Raw genomic sequence first — 9,951 nt, forward strand, 5'->3', positions numbered from 1 at the left:
GAAACCCTGTCTCTACTAAAAATACAAAAAAATTAGCCAGGCGTGGTGGTGGGTGCCTGTAGTCCCAGCTACTCGGGAGGCTGAGGCAGGAGAATGGGGTGAATCCGGGAGGCGGAGCTTGCAGTGAGCCGAGATCACACCACTGTACTCCAGCCTGGGCGACAGAGTGAGACTCAATCTCAGGAAAAAAAAAAAAAAAGAAACACCAACAATAAGATTCACACAGATATCAAATGTTCTTCTTGGATGTAGGTGTTGCCCCAGGTTTAATCATGATCAAACATGTTCTTATGTGTGTAAATGTGAAGGATTAGTTGTCCTGGGCTGTCAGCTAGCCTGGTTATGTAGGACTTTCCACATCATTCTGACAGATTGTACTTGACCCTGACAGTGATGAAAAGCCATCAACGCAGCTTCAAGCTGGCAAGTGCAATCAGAATTGCATTTTAGAAATGTCTCTTGCTGTAGCATAGATGCTGTAGTATAGGTAGGAAGGTGAGGCTGGAGGCAGAAACCTGTTTGAACAGACTGTTTCAATAGTCCCATAGGGAAATAATAAGACTTAAACTAAGCGATATGGTTTGGCTGTGTCCCACCCAAATCTCATCTTGAATTGTAGCTCCCATAATCCCATGTGTGGTGGGAGGGACCCTGTGGGAGATAATTGAGTCATGGGGCCAGTGTCCCCATACTGTTCTCCTGGTAGTGAATAAGTCTCACAATGGTTTTATAAGGGGAACTTCAACGCTATTTTATGTTATTTTTCTTATTAATATAAGAAGACAGGAATGTCAGGCCTCTGAGCCCAAGCTAAGCGATCATATCCCCTGTGACCTGCACGTATACATCCAGATGGCCTGAAGTAACCGAAGGATCACAAAAGAAGTGAAAATAGCCTGTTCCTGCCTTAACTGATGACATTACCTCGTGAAATTCCTTCTCCTGGCTCAGAAGCTCCCCCACTGAGCACCTTGTGACCCCCTGCCCCTGCCCGCCAGAGAACAACCCCCTTTGACTAATTTTCCATTACCTACCCAAATCCTATAAAACAGCCCCACCCCTATCTCCCTTCGCTGACTCTCTTTTCAGACTCAGCCCGCCTGCACCCAGGTGAAATAAACAGCCTTGTTGCTCACACACAAAAAAGGGGATGAAACCCTTTTCACTTGGCTCTCATTTTCTCTCTTCCCTGTCACCATGTAAGATGTGCCTTTTGCCTTTCACCATGATTGTGAAAGGTATGTGTATTCCCCAGCCATGTGGAACTATGAGTTCGTTAAACCTCTTTTTCTTGACAAATTACCCAGTCTCGGGTATGTCTTTATCGGCAGTGTGAGAATGGACTAATACACTAAGGCAGTAGGGTAAAGCACTGAGCAGAGATCCCATCAGGAGCCTGTCATGACTCATAGGATACCATATTAAAATGCTTAGCTTATGCTTCCTGTCTACATTGAAGCCCTGTGAGAACTAAGATAGAGTCTACCTCCCACAGAGCCCCAGCCCCAGCTCTTAGTAGGTCCTTGATAGCTATTTGGGGAATAAATGAGTAAAGAATAGATGAAATCCTGCTGTGGTCTCCAAGGCTCTGTGATCTGGCCCCTGCCCCTTTCTCCAACCTCATCATGTTTCACTCTCCTCATTGTTCTTATCACATTGCCTTCCTCCAGGCCTTTGGAAATGCTAAACTGTGACTTCTATCTAGTGTAGGGGTTGGCAAACTACTGCCTGTGTAACGAATCCTTCCTGCTAACTTTTTATGAATAAGTTTTATTGGAACACAGCCATACCTACTTGTTTATGCATTGTCAACAACTGCTTTAGTGCTGCAACAGCAGAATAGAGGAGTTGTGACACAGCCCATACAATACAGCCTGTGAAGCCCAAAATATTCACTATCTGGCCCTTTACAAAAAAAAAAGTTTGCCAATCCCTGCTGTAGTCCTTTGAATTTGCTGTGACCTCTGATTTAAAACTCTACCCTCAATAAAGTACCCTCAACACAGTAATCAAAACAGTGTGGTCCTAACATAAAGACAGACATCCAGATCAGTGGAATAGAATAGAAAGCCCTGAAATAAACCCTCACACAGCCGGCTGTGGTGGCTCATGCCTGTAATCCCAGCACTTTGGGAGGCTGAGGTGGGCAGATCATGAGGTCAGGAGTTTGAGACCATCCTGGCTAACACGGTGAAACCCTGTCTCTACTAAAAATACAAAAAATTAGCTGGGTGTGGTGGTAGGCGCCTGTAGTCCCAGCTACTCAGGAGGCTGAGGCAGGAGAATGGTGTGAACTCAGGAGGTGGAGCTTGCAGTGAGCCAAGATTGCACCACTGCACTCCAGCCTGGGCAACAGAGCAAGACTCCATCTCAAAAAAAATAAAATAAAAATAACCCTCACACATATGGCCAAATGGTTTTTGACAAAGGTGCCAAGACCATTCAATGGGAAAAGAACAGTCTTTTCAATAAATGGTGCTGGGGAAACTGGATAGCCACATGCAAAATAATAACATTAGACCCTTACCTTACACCCCATACAAAAATTATCAAAGACACAAAGAGCTAAAACTGTAAAACTATTAGAAGATAACATAGGGGAATGCTTCATGACATTGGCTGTGGCAGTGATTTACTGGGTATAACACCAAAAGCACAGGCAACAAAATAAAAACTAGATAAACTGGATTTCATCAGAATTTTAAAAAAATAAAAAACTTTTATGCATCAAAGAAGGACACTTTTGGCCCAGTGTGGTGGTGCACACCTACAGTCCCAGCTATTCTAGAGGCTGAAGCAGGAGGATCGCTTGAGCCCGGGAAGTCGAGGTTGCAGTGAGTCATGATCATGCCACTGCATTCCAGCCTGGGCAACAGAGAGACACCCTGTTTCAAAAAAAACAAACAAAAAAGGAGGACAGTTTTTACTTTTCTTTTATCTTTTGCTTTTTGGTTTTTGTTTTTGTTTTTTTTGAGACAGGGTCTTACTCCCATTGCCCAGGCTGGAGTGCAGTGCCACCATCTCGGCTCATTGCAGCCTCAACTTCCCCAGCTCAGGTGCCCCTCCCACCTCAGCCTCCCTAGTAGCTGGGACTACAGGCACCTGCCACTATACCCAGATAATTTTTTGTATTTTTTAGTAGAGAAGGGGTTTTGCTATGTTACCCAGGCTGGGCTCAAGTGATCCACCTGCCTTGGCCTCCCAAAGTGCTAGGATTACAGGCGTGAGCCACTGTGCCCAGTCTGGACACTTTCAAGACAGTTAAAAGACAACCCACATAATGGGAGAAAATTATATATTTGATAATCAGTTCATATCCAGAATATATAAAGAACTCCTACAGCTTAACAAACAAAAAAAATGATTAAAAAGTAGGCAAATACCTTGAATAGACATTTCTTCAAAGAAAATTTATAAATGACTAGTAAGCACATGAAAAGATGCTCACCATCACTAGTCATTAGGGAAATGCAAGTCAACACCATGATGAGATACCACTTCACCCCGATAAGGATGGCCATTATTTGAAAAAAAATAATGGTGGTTCTGACCTCCTCATGTGAACATACCTCTTGCAAAAAATCTCCTTCATCCCTCTCCAGATGAGGAAAAGAGGAAATACAAGAAGACATGCCGGGTACAGAGCCCCAGTTCCTACTTCAGGGATGCAAAATGTCCAGGATGCTATAATTACCATGCTCATTAGCCATGCACACACAGTAATGGTGTGTGTTGGTTGCTTGTATTAGTCCGTTCTCACACTGCTATGAAGAAATACCTGAGACTGGGTAATTTATAAAAGAAAGAGGTTTAATTGACTCACAGTTCCACAGGGCTAGGGAGGCCTCAGTAAACTTACAATCATGGCAGAAGGGGAAGCAAACACATCGTTCTTCACATGGCAGCAGCAAGAAGTGCTGAGTGAGGGGGCAGAAAGGCCCTTATACAACCATTAGATCTCGTGAGAACTCACTCACTATCATGAGAACAGCATGAAGGTAACTGCCCTCATGATTCAATTACCTCCTACTGGGTCCTTCCCATGACATGTGGGGATTATGGGAACTACAATTCAAGATGAAATTTGGGTGAGGACACAGCCAAACCAAAAGATTCCTCCTCTGACCCCTCCCAAATCTCATGTCCTCACATTTCAAAACACAATCATGCCCTTCCAGCAGTCCCCCTCTTAACTCATTCCAGCATTAACCCAAAAGTCCAAGTCCTAAGTCTTATCTGAGAAAAGGCAAGTCCTTTCCACCTATGAGCCTGTAAAATCAAAAGCAAATTAGTTACTTCCTATATACAATGGGGGTAACAGCATTGGGCAAATACACCCATTCCAAATGGGACAAATTAGCCACCTTAACCTTCCAAAATGATCTCCTTTGACTTCATGTCTCACATCCAAGTCACCCTGATGGAAGAGGTAGGTTCCCATGGCCTTGAGCTCTTCCTCTGTTGCCTGTCAAGGTATAGCCCCGCTTCCAGCTGCTTTCATGACTGGTGTTGAGTGTCTGCAGCTTTTCCGGGTGCACAGGGCAAGCTGTTGTTGGATCTGCCATTCTGGGGTCTGGAGGATGATGGCCCAATTCTCATAGCTCCACTAGGCAGTGCCCCACTGGGGACTCTTGGGGCTCCAACCGCACATTTCCCTTCCACGCTACCTGTTTTAGTCCATTTTCACACTGCTGATTAAGACATACCTGACACTGGGCAATTTACAAAGGCAAGAGGTTCAATGGCAAACTCACAGTTCCACATGGTTGGGGAAGCCTCAATCATGGCAGAAGGCAAGGAGTAGCAAGTCACATCTTACGTGGTGGCAGGCAAAGAGAGAGCTTGTGCAGGGAAACTCCTATTTTTTTAAACCCTCAGATCTCATGAGACTCATTCACTATCACGAGGACAGTGGCCCATGATTCAATTACCTCCCACTAGGTCTCTCCCACAACATGTGAGAATTCAAGATGAGATTTGGGTGGGGACACAGCCAAACCATATCACTGCCCTAGCAGAGGTTCTCCATGAAGGCTCTGCCCCAGAAGCAGACTTCTGTCTGGACAGCCAGGCATTTCCATACATTCTCCGAAATGTAGGTAGAGGTTCCCAGACTTCAATTCTTGACTTCTGCACACCTGCAGGCCCAAAACCATATGGAAGCTGCCAAGGCGTGGGGCTTACACCCTCTGAGGCAATGGCCTGAGCTGTACGTTGGCCCCTTTTAGTCACAGATGGAGTGGCTGGGATGCAGGGCACCAAGTCCCAAGGCTGCACACAGCAAGAGGGCCCTGGACCCAGCCCAGGAAACCATATTTCTCTCCTAGGCCTCAGGGCCTGTGATGGGAGGCACTGCTGTGAAGGTCTCCAACATGTGCTAGAGACATTTTCTCCATTGTCTTGGTGATTAACATTCAGCTCCTTGTTACTTATGCAAATTTCTTCAGTGTGCTTGAATGTCTCCCCAGAAAATAGGGTTTCTTTTATATTGCATTGTCAGGCTGCAAATTTCCCAAACTTTTATGTTCTGCTTCCTCTTGAATGCTTTGCTGCTTAGAAATTTCTTCCACCAGATACCCTAAATCATCTCTCTCAAGTTCAAAGTTCCACAGATCTCTAGGGCGGGGGCAAAATGCCACCAGTCTTGTTGCATAGCAAGAGTGACCTTTACTCCAGTTCCCAACAAGTTCCTCATCTCCATCTAAGACTACTGAAGCCTGGACTTTATTGTCCATATCACTATCAGCATTTTGGTCAAAACCATTTAACACGTCTCTAGGAAGTTCCAGACTTTCCCACATCCTCCCGTCTTCTGAGCCCTCCAAGTCTCTAGGAAGTTCCAAACTTTCCCACGTTTTCCTGTCTTCTTCTGAGCCCTACAAACTGTTCCAGTCTGCCTGTTACCTAGTTCCAAAGTCATTTTCACATTTTTGGGTATCCTTATAGCAGCAACCCACTCTCTGTGGTACCAATTTACTGTATTAGTCCGTTTTCATGCTGCTATGAAAAAATACCCGAGACTGGGTAATTTATTTTTATTTTATTTATTTATTTATTTATTTATTTTGAGACACAATTTCACTCTGTTGCCTAGGCTGGAGTGCAGTGGTGTGATCTCAGCTCACTGCAACCTCTGCCTCCCAGGTTCAAGCGATTCTTGTGCCTCAGCCTCCCTAGTAGCTGGGATTACAGGTGTGCACCACCACACCTGGCTAATTTTTGTATTATTAGTAGAGATGGGGTTTCACCATGTTGGCCAATCTGGTCTTGAATGCCTGAGCTCAAGTGATCCACCCACCTCGGCCTCCCAAAGTGCTGGAATTACAGGCATGAGCCACTGGGCCGTCCAGAGTCTGGCCAATGTATAAAAGGAAGAGGTTTAATTGACTCACAGTTCTACAGGGCTGGAGAGGCCTCAGGAAACTTACAATCATGGCGGAAGGGGAAGCAAACATGTCCTTCTTCACATGGTGTCAGGAAGAAGTGCTGAGCAAAGTGGGATGGGAAAGCCCTTTATAAAACCATCAGATGTCATGAGAACTTACTATCACAAGAAAAGCATGAGGGTAATCGCCCCCATGATTCAATTGCCTCCCACCAGGTCCCTTCCATGACACATGGAGATTATGGGAACTACAATTCAAGATGAGATTTGGGTAGGGACGTAGCCAAACCATATCACTGCTCTACTGTTCTCTGTCAGCCTACAGGAGGAAAAGCAAGGCTGACAGAAGGATGCTCCTTCAGGAGGAGGCAGCACTAAAAGCACTTTGAATCAAGATCAATGGGAAACCACCCCAATAAACACATTTTAGATGTTTTAGAAAAAGAAAGAAATACACAAACAAATAGAAAATAACAATTGTTGGCAAGAATGTGAAGAAATTGGAACTCTTGTGCACTGTTGGTGCAATGTAAAATGGTGTAGCTACTGTGGAGAACAGTACGGTGGTTCCTCAAAAAACTAAACACAGAATTACCATACAATCCCACAGTTTCACTTCTAGGTATATACCCAAAAGAACTGAAAGCAGGGGCTCTGAAAGATGTTTATACACCCATATACATAACAACGTTATTCACAACAGCCAAAAGTAGAAGCGACCCTAATCTTCATCAACTGTTGAATGAATGAACAAAATGTGGTATACACAGAGAATAGAAGATTATGCAGCCTCAAAAGGGATGAAAATTCTGACTGCAACATGAATGAACCTTGAAAACATTATGCTAAGAGAAATAAGGACAAATGCTATATGATTCCACTCATATTAGGTACTGAGGATAGTTAAATTCATAGACACAGAAAGTAGAATGGTTGCCATTGGGGAGAGGGTGAAGAGTTGTTTAATGAGCAAGAAGTTTCAGTTTGGAAGATGAAAGAAGTTCTAGAGATGGATGGTAGTGATGGTTGCACAACAATGAATATACTTAGTGCCATAAAACAGTACACTTAAAAATGATTTGAGCCTTTAATTCCAGCACTTTGGGAGGCCGAGGCAGGCAGATCACCTGAGGTCGGAAGTTCAAGACCAGCCTGACCAACATGCAGAAACACCGTGTCTACTAAAAATACAAAATTAGCCAGGTGTGGTGGTGTGTGCCTGTAATCCTAGCTACTTGGGAGGCTGAGGCAGGAGAATCACTTGAACTGGGGAAGTGGAGGTTGTGGTGAGCCGAGATCACGCTATTGCACTCCAGCCGGGGCAACAAGAGTGAAACACTGTCTCAAAAAAAAAAAAAATGATTTGAATGCTACATTTTTATATTATGAATATTTTACCACAGTAGAATAAAGTAAAACAACTCTACCCTCAGGTATTTGCATGCCTCCTACTTATTCTTCAGTTTTCTGCTTAAATAGCATGTCCTCAGGGAAGCTCTCCTATTGCTCTATGTAATTTCCTTGTAGAACATATCACTATCTGAAATTACCTTTTTTATACATGCTATCATCTGTCTTCTCCATTAGAATATGAGCTTTTCCAGCATAAGATCTTTGCTTGATTCAAAACTGTACCCTAACACTTCGTTTTTGTCACATAGTAGATATTCAGTGAATACTTGTGGAACAGTGCACTGAAAAAGAAAGGGTTCCACCTGGAGGTTGTATTAGTAAATGTACTCTGTGGCAATTTTAAATGTACAATACTCAAAAGTCAAAATCAAACTGAACATTTAAATTCAAAACAGTATTAGCCGTGATAGTGGAGAAGGCATGAAGAAAAGTGTACACGCACATCTGTGTAAAATATTTCCTGTCATGCACTTTTCACATCACGTCCCTGCTCAGGTTCCCAATTCCCAGGACCTCAGCAATTCCCTTATTTCCTTTCCATGTATCACCCGTTCACTTACCTACAGTCAATGGCTGCTTTGGTGCTACAATGCCAATGTGGAGTGATTGCAAAAAGAATGCATGGCCCACAAGCCTAAAATATTCACTATCTGGCCTTTTACAGAAAAAGTTTACCAACCAACCCATGACATAGGTAAAGATAACAGACTAGAGATATTGTCTATTCTTCTCTAAGAACTTTCATGATAGTCATTCAAGTCAATCAAGATATGTTTATTGGGATTGGAGACTATTATTCTAAGTAACTCAGGAATTATATGTTCCATTATATGTTCGTACGTTCTCACTCATAATTAGGGGCGAAGCTATGAGGTTGCAAAGGCATAAGGATGACACAGTGGACTTTGGGGACTCGGGGGAAAGGGTGGGAAGAGGGTAAGGGATAAAAGACTACAAATTGGGTTCAGTGTGTACTGCTCAGGTGATGGGTACACCAAAACTTCACAAATCACCACTAAAGAACTTACTTATGTAACCAAATACTACCTGTTCCCCAAATCTTAGGGAAATAGAAAATTAATTTAAAAACAAGAGAAATGTTTATTGAGTTCCTACTATGTTTTCAGCATTGTGTTAGTCACTGGAGATAGAACAGTGAATGAAATAGAAATCCCTGCTGTTACAAAGCTCACTTTCTAGAGGGAGGAGGACAAATAATAAACAATAAATAAATAAATAATGTATGTTAGACGGTGAGAGGATTACAGAGAGATGCATAGTAAGGAGTAATCAGGAAGGCAAAGAAAGGTTTTGCCATTTTAAACACAGTAGTTGGAGTAGGCCTTGTTAAGAGGTTGACATTTGAGCAAATATTTGAAGAAAGACTGAGAGGGAATGAAGAGACCATCTGGGAGGAAAGTATTTCAGGTAGAGGGAACGGAGGCAGGAACATGTCTAGCGTTCTAGAGAAACACCTGGGAAACCAGTGTGGATAGCAGAAACATTCTACCTGGGTTCTCACACTCATGTGTTCCTTTTTTTTTTTTTTTTTTTTAAGGATTTTAAAAATATATCTATTTTGAAAATATTTTGAAAGTAATTAAGATCACTGATTGGGAAGGAAAGAAATCAACACAATGAAATTTAGGAAGAGAAATGCAAGAGCAGCTGCTGAATCCCGCCCCTCCCACTCCGAGGGCACAGCCCAAAGATGAAGCTTATTTTAGGATCACAAGTGCATGCTCTGGTCCATGGAGGATCACTTTAATTATCAGTCTTTTGGCTGAAGGGTCCTGTCCGAAGTCAGGATCAGAAATAGCTCAGCTCGTCGTGCTTGGCTTTGTTGGTCTGGTAGTTAGACAAGGTCAAGGGCTTGTTTTCGTGAGGGAGAGATTTGAACACTCGCAGGTGTACGAAGTCCTCGTCGCCAACATGCACCTTGATGAAGTAGTTTGTTCCCACCACCACTTGGCTCTTGAACGACACGGCCTTAAATTCAGGGAACTTCTTGTTTTCTTTCTCTTCAAGCTGGGACCTCACCTGGTCGGCGATGTACTGGGTCTTGGCACGGCGGAGGGCGCCCGGCACATCATCTTGGCGGCGACGGAGGGAACCTGGCGAGGGGACTCAGCCTTTTTTTAACTTTTAGAAAC

At 43.5% G+C, this 9,951-nt stretch overlaps 1 protein-coding gene and 1 pseudogene across 2 annotated transcripts in view; one reads left to right on the forward strand and one right to left on the reverse strand.

Annotated features, from left to right (window-relative positions):
* Window positions 1–9,951, forward strand: part of ABCG2 (ATP-binding cassette, sub-family G (WHITE), member 2 (Junior blood group)) — a 149,004-nt gene that overhangs the window by 4,485 nt on the left and 134,568 nt on the right. The gene's annotated exons all lie outside the window — the stretch shown is intronic.
* On the reverse strand, window positions 9,334–9,891 carry LOC105547227 (annotated as a pseudogene). The gene has a single exon (XR_001007194.1). The product of XR_001007194.1 is annotated as a cystatin-B pseudogene (transcript).

This window comes from Mandrillus leucophaeus, unplaced genomic scaffold (assembly GCF_000951045.1).
Source record: "Mandrillus leucophaeus isolate KB7577 unplaced genomic scaffold, Mleu.le_1.0 Scaffold381, whole genome shotgun sequence".
NCBI classification, from domain to species: domain Eukaryota; kingdom Metazoa; phylum Chordata; class Mammalia; order Primates; family Cercopithecidae; genus Mandrillus; species Mandrillus leucophaeus.